General features: G+C 40.6%; 1 protein-coding gene across 2 annotated transcripts in view; it reads left to right on the forward strand.

The window, feature by feature from the left end:
* LOC311487009 (acid-sensing ion channel 1) overlaps positions 1–14,328 on the forward strand; it is a 154,371-nt gene that overhangs the window by 8,794 nt on the left and 131,249 nt on the right. The window lies entirely within an intron of this gene.

A 14,328-nucleotide genomic window follows, 5' to 3' on the forward strand; every position in this document is an offset into this window, starting at 1 on the left:
ACTGTATTAATTTTAAATGCCACATGAGCCATGAATGTTTTTTTTTTTTATAGTTATCTCTTTAATGCAAAAAAGTGTTTTAAACTTTATGCTATTTTAGTGCCTGAGTAACTATGGCAGTTGCTGCTTTATATGTAAAAGAGAGATCTTAAATGGTGGCATGGACATTTTGGCAATGTAAAGCCCTAAACCCGTTTAAGAACTGACATGGAATTATTAATCTATACAGAAAAAGGCCAACAAAAACTTCTAGAAGGACATAATTCAGCAAGAAAAAAATATAGAGTGACAGACAGTTGCAAAAAGATGACAAGCAAAATCCTCTTCCGGCCCAGCTGGATCAATTTGATAAATAATGTCTGTAAAGAATGTGTCTGAAAGAAGGCATTTAAAAGCTAAAACAAATGCAGCTCACAGTTGTTTGTACCCCGTGTCCTTCAATGGCTCTTTAAGGTGGAATATCTCATGTTCAGTGAGTGTTTTTCCCCATATCCCATTAAAACTTGTATTACCCCGCGTGCTGCAACACAGCGCACATGCTGTGGCTCCTCTAATGTGCTGATGTGTCCACATTTGCTGTAGTTCGTTGTGCTTATGGCAGCTTGTGCTCCGCGGTGCTCTGCTGTATTAGTACAGTAGTAGACCTGGATGGGACAGCTCAGCAGAGAGCACTAATGGTGTGGAAAGAATCCTCATTGCAATAGAAAAAGATAAAAAATGTATGATAACCACTTTCACTGGCCTTTGCCGCCAAACCCCAGAGCATGGAAGCAGTAAAAGTATCATTAAGCCTTTCGGCAGCTTCTCCATGTTTACCCCCAGCATCGGCAGCGTGCCTCGCTCGCTGCTTCCTGGACGTGGAAGATAGCCAGAAACAAATGGTTTTCCTGCATATTGCATTAGGGAGTCCAGGTGCATCACATCATGTTATCAGTGCTCTGATAAAGATGGGTAATAGAGTACAGACTGCAGCAATGGTAACACTTAATGCAGGGGGTTTCCAATGATATTGTTTAATCTATCTTCTGATCAGACAAATTAAGTTGGATACTTCACAGCTTGAATTTGAACTTTTGATTTTGTTATGTGCACATGTAAAGACCCCCATCATCCGTTCAGGAATATAGTGTCCTTGTCAAAAGCCGGTGTGGTCATCAATGCACAGGCCCGTATAACCATTTTATGGCTACTATTGCTGGAAACACTATAAATTCTATCTTTGTTCCGCTCAATTCCATGTGTCCCTGCTCTATCTCTCTACTTGGAAAGACATGTGCTAATTAAGAATGAAGAAACATTGTATCTGAGCTGACATTAAAGAACAGTATGAAGGAAAAAGTGCCCTTAATTAATATTAATAGATCGCCTACAGCTTCTGAACCACAGCTACAGGAGACATATTGAAAAGTGAGTGAAATACAAAAATCTTACTTTAGTTGTCCACAGCCTTTTAATTAAAGAGACACTTCTATGGACAGAAAATGTTCAGAATCAGTTTCAAGAACAAACCTTTTGAGCACACCTTTTGTTTTACTTTAGCCCGATGGGACCGTCTGCAGATAATATGTTGATAGGCGATTGATGTCACAACCTCTGAGTTATTTCTTTTGAAAAACTTCAAGACACCCACGTCTGACTACAATCACGGGGGAAAACTCTGACAGACTTATAACTTTGCCAGACTCAATACCTAAGCTTAGGGAGTTGGCGGCGAGTGTAAGAGAGAGATAGCTGGTATAATGAAAGAAAAAAATAAGAACAAGGGAGAGAGAGAGGAGGAGATAAACACAGACTGAGGCCTTGGTAACAACAATGTCCAAGGGATGAAACTGAACATAATGGTCAAGTGCTGTAGAGAGGCACAAAGACACAAAACACTTGCTGCCACGGCAGTAGCGACTATAGAAGTACTATCGGTAGACACACAGGTTTGTGCTAATTTAACCTCTCAGAGACTGAGGAGCTGTACTGTATCTCCGTTTTCCAGCCTTCCGTTTGTTTGCCCAAGCACAATGGAGTATGGCAGCTCGATGGGCCTCTCCTTACCACTCTTATATTTTGGTTAGAAACAAAATGTCATCTTCTAACCAAAGACATGGAAGGAGCAAACAGTGTTTTAAAAGATGGAGGTCGTAGTAGTGTTTAGGCATTTCTGGCCTTAATTCTGGCATTTCTGAGTTTCTTAGTTCATTTATTAACTATAAAGACCATGTACACTTATTCTACTCCAGTGCTTTGTTTTCTTTAATAGCATGTTTTTCCATGCTATATTCACATGGGTGTGGCTTTACCAGACTGATTATATTTGTATATTTGTTTGACATTTGAATAAGCTGGCCGACTGGGGCCTTTCTGTGTGGAGTTTGTGTGTTCTCCCTGTGTCTGCGTGGGTTCTCTTTGGATTCTCCGGCTTCCTCCCACCGTCCAAACACATGCTTGTTAGGTTAACTGGTGATTCTAAATTGGCCGTAGGTGTGCATGTGAGTGTGAATGGTTGTCTGTCTCTCTGTGTTAGCCCTGTGATAGACTGGCGACCTGTCCAGGGTGTACCCCGCCTCTCACCTGATGACAGCTGGGATAGGCTCCATTCACTCATACAGAAGATGAATGAATGAAGAGATGTTTTAAATAAGCTTAATTAAACCAAGAAAACACATTGAGAGTGTTACAACACATTAAAAGTGTCTGCAATTAATCTCTTTGCGGCAACTCTTCCTGAAAAACTGCTTCAATATTCACGCCTTGTTTGACATTTGATAAGTCGATAAACTTAAGCAGACAGTGTGAAATATTTGTGAGGTGATACGTGTCTGTTAAGCTAATATGGATTTTTTTAACACCATTTCAAATAACTGCCGTATTAGATAGCCTTTTACTTGTCTTTCAGTAGCTCCTGTCAGTGCATTTAGTCTTCCCGAGAAGACCTCCACCAATCCCCCTTTTTGTGGAACCCGTACTCTTGCGTAATTGCCATGATCATTTTATTGAGCTATTGGCTCCATTTCAGCTCTCCATTGACCCTCAGAGTCCACCCTTGGTGGTACAGCGAAATGTCGCTAATGAGGTGTGATCAATAGAGAAAGGCTTTTAGAGACACCTGGCCATAGATCACATTTCACAAACAGCAGTTTAAAGGACGGGGGAGGATTTTTAAGTCTTTTTTTAAATATAATTGCCTCTTCACATTCTTAAGTGAGAAGAATTCTTGGTTGCTGCAATCATTGCTTCTGACAGTCTGTGTGAAATGTCCCATTAGACGGGTGATGAGCTTGGTTTCTTCATGTTGAGTCCGAGATTTCACTGTTTGTGTTACCAGGATCAGGCATAACGTTACGACCACCTTCCTAATATTGTGTAGGTCTCTCTTGTGCCTCCAATACAGTTGTGACTCATCAGAGAATGGACATGGGCCTTCTGAGGGTGTCTTGTGGTGTCTGGCAATAGAAAGTTGTTAGTGGGGGCCTTTGGGTCCTATGGGTTGAGGGGAGGGGCCTCCGTGGATCAGGCTTGTTCCAGTCCGTCCCACAGATACTTGATTAGTTTGGGATCAGGGATCAGGATCAACACTTTGTGCTGTTTTTCATGTTTTTTCGGAGTTGTTCCTAAACTGGTTTTTTGTGTGTGTGCCTGTGTCAGGCTGCATCCTGCTGGGGATGGCTGCTGCCATCAAGGAATGTAATTGCTATGGGGTGGGGGTGCCTGGTCTGGTCTAGGTGGGTGGTACATGTGTAAGTAACACACGAATACCTGGTCCGAAAGTTTCCCATCAGAACATTGAATTGTCATAAGATGGTCAGTGTCATTTACTTCTCCTACTTCTCCTGAAAGATCCCGTCTCTTGATAGTCCTGTGTTGATTTTGAGCTAAGGACAGCTTGAGGCACATGATTTCTTAAGTAAATTACTGATAAAATCTAGTCTAATTATATTAGCCGTTAAATGTGATTACTGTTGAGCCTGGCAGGTACAGTAACTGTCATTTTAAATACCAGAAATTCAAACGTGTAGTGATCTCCCGTTCCTCACCCACTGTTTTTGACATACTTCATCTCTGTTTTATTCATCACTATTCGAGTCTCATCCATCAGCTCAAAGCCGATGATTTTGCTGTTCTCTTTCATTAGACAATTCCCACCGTTTCGCCTCCTGAGGATAAATCAATCAATTTGCTATTACCATACGAGTCAAAGCCATGGATCAATTAGGATGTTGCTGAGTAATGGATGAATTCCTAATGATAAAAACACTTTCTATTTGAGTGTAAGAGGACCACTGACTCGCCCTGGCACAATCTTGTCTTTAACTCTCATTATGTGGCAAGCCAAATCAGAAATCCAATTGTGAAGTATTTTATAATGTGTCAATTCAAAATATTATTTCCACCAGCCATGATATTGAATCAAATATTTAATCTTGAACTCGCCAGAGGGATAGGGCAACATTTTTTTCTCGAATGTGCTGCTGCAGTCCAATCATATGAGCTTGAGCACCCCATCGTCAACTCAGTCTGTCTTTTCCTCTTTTTAATGGTTTCAGAATAGTCTGTGTGCTCACTATGAAAGATGCAGAGTGTGAAATGCCACCAAATGTGACTGTGTGTGGCCTGACAGCTTTTTTGCTGCACTTCCAGAAATGATAGTAGGCCTTGATTTGAGAAGGGGCCTTTTAAGAAAGCTCAACATGTCTACTGCCCCCTTCACACCTTTACCGTGATGTCTGCAGTGCACCTTTCACTGGACCTCTCAGCTGTATTTTTAATTACAGAAAGAAACACGTTATTTCTTACTAGATAGCTTGAGGTTCAAGGAGGACGAAAGGTGTAAAGTGGAGGGAAGCACAGATGAAGGCAAACTTAGAGCATGGAGAGATCTGAGAATCCATTTATTCCATGTGACCCTGTCACTGCTCCTTTGGTTACAGAAAGGATTTTTAATAATAAATTGGGCGTGAGAGAGAGAGAGAGAGAGAGCGACAGAAAGAAAGAGATGGAGGAAAAAAATGTACTCCTTAAAGAATCAATTATAAACAGTTTGGTTGAGATCAGAGACATTGGTTGACTTTGTAGGGCTTTGGAGGGAGAGAGAGGGGAAGAGAAAGTGGAGATGGCGGGAAATTCTCGTTCGTGTGTGCGCCGGTGGAGGGGTCTCTGTTTGGCTCCGGTTTAGTGGCGCCGGGCTGCCAATGTGAGCAGAAGGAAGTCGGAAAGAGGTGGGGATTGATCGACACTGAGGCAGACCAGCGAGCGAAGTGCACAAGCTGAATGCGAAGCAGGGCAGTCTGATGTCCTCCCTCATTGCTCTGTGTGTATAGATTTCAGTTTGCTCCACTTCACCGCACAAACAGCGGATGCGTAGTTTAGATTCTGCAGACAGTCTGAGTGATTATTCACATGACACTGACAGGTGGCTGTGCTGCATTAGTCAGCTAATTAACATCCAGAGTCATATTAGAGAGGCCGACTTTTTTTTTCTTCTCCTCGCCCCCTTTCCGTCATATTTGTAATTTAGCAATGTTTTAAAGGGAACCTGTTACAATCTGATGTGGCACATTACATTTGACAAATTTTCGTTCATTCATTCATTATCACCTTTGAATTCATTAAAGGAAAATAACTGAAAAACGTGATTAATGGTTTTGCCATTTACGGTTGAGTCTGATAATTGCAGCAGCTGATTGATGGCTGTGAGCACGAGCATGTGCTGTTCCCCGATGATTGCATGATGTAGCTTTTGTCTTAGCTGTATTATTAAATATGACACTTCAGAAGGTGAGCGACAGCCAGGTCAGAAAGATGTTTCTTTTTTCTTTTTCCCCCAACAGATGATAGGGTGCAGCTGTCATTGTGTGCTCCAGCATCTGGGGATTGGTAGAGGGAAAAAAGACACTTGGAACAACACTAGGTCCCATTGGGATGCTGTGTTTTCATCTTACCAGCCATTGTGTTGAATATTTTTTCTTTTCCTTGTCTCTTGGGTACATTCACTACCTTAAAAAAAACACTTTGAACTTCCTTATGACTTCTTTTTTTTTATATTTTTAGTTTAAATGAAAGGAGCACTAATCTATGTGTTCTTGTTAATGATTAGAAAAACAAACCAAAATTGCTTCACCATAAATATTTTAATATTTGTTTTTTATTATTAATACCGTGATGTGTTAAAGCATGTAGACAGGTTTGTAAATGACGCCCGGGGTTATGCGGCGTCTGCTTGATTTTTGCGCTTTTATTGACGTTGAGGTAATTAGACCTAGAGGTTGCATGTGCTCGTGGATTGCTGTAGGGTTGAGAGTTTAAATGCTGAATAATGAATAACCTGTAATAAATAGGTTGGATATCACTTCTGATCAAAAGAAACAGAGAGCGCTGGAAGTAACGTTTCAGCCTCTTAACTCTCTAACAGGAGGTTCATTGTCTTTTTAACTTACACAAAGCCGAAGGTCGTTTGGTCATCTTATCTTAAAGGTGGCATGAAAGATAAGAGGAATGTTTCTGAGTACAACAAACGATTCATTTAGAAGAACCAATTCATTTAAAAGAGACTGTGTATGAAGATAGAGAGAAAGTGAAATGGAAGACAACGGAGCAGCCATGCATAAGAACCTGAACAAAACGTTCCAATAAGCCGTGTTTTGATGCTCTTTGTTCAACACATCTGTGGTTTCCTCTCTCAGAAGTGTTAACGTTGATCTGGTTTTGATGCGTCTGCAGCACCTGCACTCACATGTTGTTGCTGCCCCAGTTAGTCAACCAAAGTTGTCGGATAAATTAATAAAAGATGCTTTGGATTTCTGATGGAAACAGAGACTTGTCACTCAAGGCTCAGACAACCTCCATGTGTCCTTGCTATCATCTGTTCTCCCACCAAGGCCTGAAGGCAACGGCTCATCCATTGTTTATTGCATTTGTTTTCAGTATTTGGATGTAAAGCTTCAGAGTTGCAACCTTGTGAAAATGGGGCGTTGGGAATATTCATTCATCTTCCAGAGACTGAGGGCAAAGACAGGCTTCAAGAAGAGACACGTTTCAGAAACTCTAGAAATAGAACAGAACTTCCAAAGCAATCCATTTAAATAACATGATTTTTTTTTTTTTTATTGTAGATAAAGATCCTTGAGACTGTTTCTCCAAGCAACATTTTCTAAGAATCATAATTTTCATTTTGCCCAGCCTCTTTTTTTTTTTTTTCCTTCAATCTGCAGATGCTAACATACCATATATAATATACCGAAAGTAAAGGGACACTGCATTTAAAAAAGTGCCATGAGTAGTTTTATTTATCCGTTGACTTCATACATGGTGCAGTAGACATAAATCAAAGTATTTACGTGTTCTGACTTTATAGATGAAAATGAAGCGACATTTCACATTAAAAAATTTTGACACATTGGGTCTCCTGCACTATTCTGCACCTGAGGGTAGCTGCTAGGCCTGGTGTTCAAATAATAAAAAGAGTTCCTAGTGAAGTGTGTGAAGACGCTTCTTCAGTGTATCAGTGGACGGAGGTCTGTAGCTGCCTGATCAGAGATTCAGCAGCAAACCTGCATGCCTTCCAGCAGTGTTTCAGTATTCAGCCTCTGCCTGCAGGATCCCAAGCTGTGCTCGTTTTCTCTTCCCTGCATGCTGTCTGAACTTTTTAATGTTTTTAACAACATTGCATAACTGATGAAAACATAAAAATATATATACATTTTAACCCCTGTAACCTTGCAGCTGCAATCTACATAATATTTTGTTCTTAACCTTTTCGTCTTTGCTGAAGACAACTGTCAGTCATTATCTTTTCAAGTTAAGTTTCTTCAGCACCCTTTATCTCACTATTCCCTTGCGAAGGACTTTTTTTTTTATTTTTTACTAACAGTGGGGGTTGGTGAGAGATTTTAAAACCGTCAGAAATCACTTACAGATTGCTGAGTGTACAGTTCACACGGGCCCCGTTCACTGTGTGCAGACCGCAGAAAGGTGCAGCCAGCATATTCATGCAGTCCATCTAATTTATGGCTCTATTCAGTATTAAATATGTGTGTACATGGGTGTGTGGTTGTGCGCGCATGTGTGCATATGAACAGGTCACACTCAGTAAAAGTTCCAAATTAAATATCCAGCTTCGAGAGCTGCTGCAATACAGCTTCTGCTGACCTGCAACTTTGTTGGTTTAAACCTCCCAAAAGCAAAGTTCATCCTCATTTTATCTCTTGAGGCTGTGTAGTTTTCAAAAAAGTTGCCAGTTTGTAATTTTCTAAAGTGGAGCAGGTCTGCCTCTTCTGCTGTTTTTTTAGGGATTGTGTGTGCACGCCCGCAGTATATGCATCTGTTTTTGCATTTAGAGTGTACATAGTATTATCAGGGCTGTATTGGTCATATAAGCAAGGAAAAGATGTTTATGCAACGCTCTAACTGTAGCCACTGCAGCATTTCTCTCTTAATATGGGAAAGTAATTTTGTCCTAATGCCAGGCTGACAGCTACAATGAATGTGCCAGGCCGAGGTTACAAATCAGTAGATGGGAGGTGACAGCAGAGTGGACCCAGCTAAAATACTGCGGCTGTACCCCTATTCTGTCCCTGAGTTTATGTTCCTGTTTACCCAAGGAGCAAACAGCTGGGCAGATAAACACTGAGATTATAGTTTATGTAGGGAGGAAAGAAGGTTGTACTGCAGCCATGATTTGCCTAAACAACAGAGATGGGATACAACAACTATCACCCTCCACTCATGCGACCTCGGGGTCTGTTTCTTTTGGCTTAGTCATAGATGTTGTTGCCAGTTTGTCTAGGTAAAATGCAAAAGGCCATATAACCAGCTGTAACAGAATCATTTTCGAGCGCCCTCTTGTTTGTCATCTGCCATCAATATTCGTTCATTGCCAAAGTCCTTGTGCTCCATTTTGATCACCTTTATCTAACAAGAGATTTGCACCCCTGACGAAGGGGCGAAACAAGTGGTGCACATTATTTTTGTGTGTGGTATTTAAGTTTAAATTTAAGTGACTGAGCAGACAATGCCATTATAGGGAAAGGTCAAAACTTCGAAACCTGAAAAGGCCATGGTTTTTCTCTGCTACGTGATGATGATCAGACTGCAAGACGAATGATCCATGTTGTGATGTAGTCTGGAGGGTTTCAGAATAGTGAAATCTACAACCAAACTTTTGATGATTTTGATGTGCCGTGTTTGTGCATGTGCCATGTGTATCACCGAAACAGAATCCTAGTCTGTTACATGGATTATTGTTGATTGGTTAGCAAATTCCCCGATGTTTTGATGATTAGGGCCTTTAATGTAACATTTTCTCATTAAAAACTTTGAAATCAGACTTTCACTCCTACCCAAATATACTATTCATCACAAGACTTCAGACTTACTCAGTGTAGACCTCACTGCTTTACTATATTCTGCCATTAATAAGCAAAGTTGGTGCTGAGTACGGCTTCACTGGCTTGTGCCACTCACAACTGAAAATGCACCTGCATTAATTATCTGCAAATGTTGCTAACACCCACTTAGAGCGTAACGTTAATGGGTTACACCTCGTTTTATACTGTGTCTTATATGCGCTAAAATAATTTGCTTTCAACTTGCAAGCACTGCAGTGGAAAGCAGTGTTTCCTTACTAAACATTAGCATCTGCTGTAGAAAATATTTGTTGAGTTCTTGCCAGAAAAAATTCTGCAGATGAAGAACGGTGTCTTGCTACAAACTAATAATCAGAAAAAACATTCATCTTTTTGGATCTCCTTTTAAAGAGTTCTCAGACTATTTACGTAATCAGTGCAGTCGGCTATGCTGGCACGTTGTTGCAGGCCTATTGTAAATATTTGACATTTAGAAATTAGGTGTTAGAAAGCAGATATTATTGATTACTGCTTAAATAACCCTAATGACAATGCTGACAAATCATTCTTTATGTGCTAGAATGGATTTTGAATATGTTTGACAAGTAAATACATAATTTATTGATGGCAATATATCTTATTTGGCTTGATGAATACTATATTAACATTTGATCCTCTCTTTATTTGGGCCCACTGCTATCCGGGTGCATAGTAACCCCTGTGGACAAGCACAAACAAATAAATAGCAGCTAGTCATGTATGATTATGATTCAGACTGTCAGCATGTGTCAGCTAGAAAAGAGAAAAGAACTCCTCTGGGTAAAAAAGAAAAAGAAAAAAAGCTTGTTTTAAGAAAATAAACTTTTTTGGTTCAGTTGTATGTTAAAGCACTTAAAAGACAGATCTTTGCCAGCTCAGTGTGAAGGGAGGAAGAGAATTTGAATTCAACGGGAATTTTTGTTTATGCAACATTTCCTAGATAGCTATCAGCCAAAGGGTTCTCAAAACCAACCTCTCAGATGACATTACTATCAACACTTTACTGCACTGGCGCCAAAAGCCTCCATTTTCTAGTTTCAAGGCACTGAGCCACAGATAGAATAATTATTTAATCCAGCTGGCTATAAGAAGTGGGTGGTCGGTGCTAGAGGATCTACTTATTATTTATATTCTTCATAGCCCTGCTGTTGTCAGTCTCCGTGTCTTTTACATCAGACACAATATGTAGACTGCCTTTTTTCTGGTTCAAAGCCTGGTTTAGTCGGGCAGCAGAGCTTCCCTTCATGTATTGAAGAAATAAAAAGCTTTCACTTAACACCGTTGTGCATGACTTCATCCTGCAGATTATGTTCAACCGACTGGAGGCTGAAAGGGAGGGTTGCTGTGTCGAAGAGAAGGGCAGGCGCTGGTCTTCCCACCTGCATGAGAATGTGGTTGTGTGTCCAGGCCTTGATAATGTCATAGGTCCGGCAAGTTGTTTGTGATCAGCTAAATAATGTACAGTGATCAGGCATAACATTATGATTCAATCAGAGAATGGACATGGGTCTTCTGAGGGTGTCCTGTGGTGTCTGGCAACAGAATGTTGTTAGTGGGGGCCTTTGGGTCCTATGGGTTGAGGGGAGGGGCCTCAGTAGATCAGATTTGTTCCAGTGCATCTCACAGATACTTGATCAGTTTGGGATTTAGTGAGTCTGGAGGCCAGTTCAACACCTTGAGCGGTTTTTCATGTTTTCATGAGTTGTTCCTAAAAGATTTTTGTGTATGTGCCTGTGTCAGGCTGCATCCTGCTGGGGATGGCTGCTGCCATCAGACTATGGCGTGGGGGTGACTGGTCTGGTCTGGTCTAGGTGGGTTGTATATGTCTACTTAACATCCACACAAATGTCAGGTCCAAATGTTTCCCATCAGAACATTGAATTGTCACAAGCTGGTCAATGTTATTTACTCCTCCTGTGAGTGGTTTTAATGTTATGCCTGATCAGTGTAAATCACTATGGAAATTCTAGTATTTGAATGACACTAGCATAAAAAGTATGCAAACTACACAAACCCCTATTTAAACAAACAGATTATCCCCATCTCTGAGAAGCTGCATTCTGACTGTAACCTTGCGAAACTTAAATTGTCCTTAACAGTCAGTGTGTTCTTTGATTTTAATAATTTTTTTTACTTTGATTATATTTATTTGTCTTCTGGATTGACTGTAATTTGTGCAAACCGAGCTCTAATAATCATAGTTGAGTGCTCTGTTTAACAGAATGCAAATTAGACAAGGGTGTGGCCTCAAGAATTGTCATCCCGCTTTCAAAACACACTGATGTGATATTTATGCCGTAACGTCGACCCTGACAGCGCACGCCTGAGTAGATATCAGTGCAAACGTTTGAATACACAATGTGTGTTCACTGATATGCATGATTACATGTATGCATGTCCCGGGAGGTCTCAGTAGGAGTGCCACAGGTCAGTGCACTCTAACCTGAAGTGCGCCTCAGATTTTGTAGAAGAGGCGAAACCTAACGCATTTTGCAGGAGTGAAGGGAGGAGCAGTAAACAGCTATTACTATGCACCGTCACAGTCTGGACCGGCATTACAATTACCGGCTGTCTTTTGGCCCAAGTGAATCTGCTTGCCCATCAGAGTCATATATTAAAATGTGGGATACCAAAAAGGTGTAATCATTTTTTTCAGTTAAACAGGTCTTAATGAACAGCTTGGTTAATGGGCCGATGAGCCATGAAGAAGAGAGGAATGCTGGCAAACGTGTTTGGTGATCAACCCGCTTTGTCATCAACCTGCCCTTGCCTGTCATTGGAAATATATCAGTGGCTTGTATTCCTCTGTCTTCTTATGGCAGTATTGCAGAGGGTGACTACAAAGATGATGTGTCCATATTTTGTTTCTCTTGCTTCTGCTAATCCAGCATCAGTCTCCGTACACGATTCCTTATCCTCAGTGTTCAGGCTATATAAGAGCATATTTATTGTCTGTGTGGGGTTATATTGGTATAAGCCATCAAGGAAACACCAGTGGAACTAAATTAATTTAATCATCGACCATAATAAAATACATCCTGACATGTGATAGGTTTATGCATCATTCATGGGCACCCATCAGCGTACTAGTCAATATGACTCATTGTTTCTACGGCCATCAGTGGATGAGGGAAAGAGCAGCGTTATCATTAAACTAACCCTGCTGTGGAATATAAATCACTCTACCTGCTTGCTGGTGGCTGTTCTGCCTCTGATTAGGCCACAATATGGAAGACTAGACCAGATGGGAAACTTGAATGTGAAACAAGCCTTACTAGGCATCTACCACTTAAGTACCCTTGCGCAAGACGTCGAAACCAAAATCATCTTAATGGCCTTTGTTAAGGTAAGCCTTTAAGTACCGAGGATGATGGGAAACAGCAGGGAAGAGAGAAGTTGATGAATAAGATGAGGAAAGGGTGAAGTGATGGCAGGATATCATCACCCTTAGACCATTTCAGTTCAAATGGAAATGTTTAACTTATACCTATCCTACTTTTCTAAAGTTATACAGTTTCAAAATTGTAGGTAATTCAATTGTTATGCACTGCTGCAATAATATTACTGTACCAACAGACACATTTTCAAGGTACAGAAATGTCTGATCCATGGTTTGTGTATTGTTGGGAATAGACATATATTCAAAGCAGAGATATCATTAGTATTTAGGCAGAGGTTTGTGGTTAACTGTATGTAAAATAAATACACTCGGGGCACTTTACATCAGCATGACTTTGTCACTATATAATCACCTCAGTTGCTCTGAGCAGTGTCGTGAAGAAAATTCAAATGCTCCCTAAATCAATGCCCTCTCCTTGGTGTTCAGTCAGTGTTTCCAAATGCACTGTGCACCTTATTCAACATTTAGTACACTAGACAGCCCCAGACTCAATCTAGGTATTACCTAGGCACAGTTTTAGCAATAAAATGATAATGAATTTATAATACCTGACAAGTGTTAACAATGACAGAGCAGCTCACACACAATCCTTGGTGGAATACTTAGTCATAATACATGTGCAGGAGTCCTGGGTCGATTTTCCTTCCTTAAGCTTCTATGTCTATGAAAGATTTAACACAAACGTTTTACGTCTGCCAAACACGCACTCTATTTTTAGATCCTAAAGAAAGATCTTAAACAGTATAGTTACCCTTCACTTTGGTCTTGTATACTTTGTGATGGATGTTTTTAAGAGTTGACTCCTCAACAATCTAGCACACAGAAACTGTGCAGGCATTCTGAGTGTAGTTGATAAATACCATCTGTGTACTTCAGGTCAGGTTTGATCTTTGAAGAGAGTATAGTGAAAAAAGACAAAGAAGATGGCACACACATATCTGACCGGACACAGGCGAGTAAAACAACGAATAAGCAGAATTTCGGCAGAGGAGCTGAAAGGATGGGAGAGGATGATGGAAAGGGAGATATAGCTGTGGTGTCATAAGAGGTCAGAGGTGCACAGCCAGAGACAGGTAAATTTAACTATGCTGCTTTTCACTGTTAAGTAAGGCTGTGAACAACTCTGCCTCATAAAATAAATGTAATTATACCTAATGAAAAATCTTAGGTAGATGGACGTGGATGGTTTGGTACATGAAGCAGGTGACTTTGCTTATGTTGCTATTAGTATCCCTGTTACAGACGGGGATGTGGGATTAGAGAAGCACCATGGTCTTGGTGAAGGTAAATGAACGATAATGTCTTGCACCAGAATATTGAAAGGTTGTGGGAGTGGGATAGGTTAAGACTTACACAAAGCTAGGAAATTCAGCAATGATGATATGATTTGGGTTAAATATTGAAGGTGTGCCTATATATACCATAGCCTTCTTTGTTAACCATTGTAGCTGACATTATCTTAATTAAATATGATAATCTAAAGATATCAAATTGCGTGTGTGAATGCGTGGCTCATGTATCCAGGACTCCATTGCGTACTAGTCACATACGAGTGGC

The sequence above is a fragment of the Chelon labrosus genome, assembly GCF_963514085.1.
Source record: "Chelon labrosus genome assembly, chromosome: 4".
In the NCBI taxonomy this organism is placed as follows: Eukaryota; Metazoa; Chordata; class Actinopteri; order Mugiliformes; family Mugilidae; genus Chelon; species Chelon labrosus.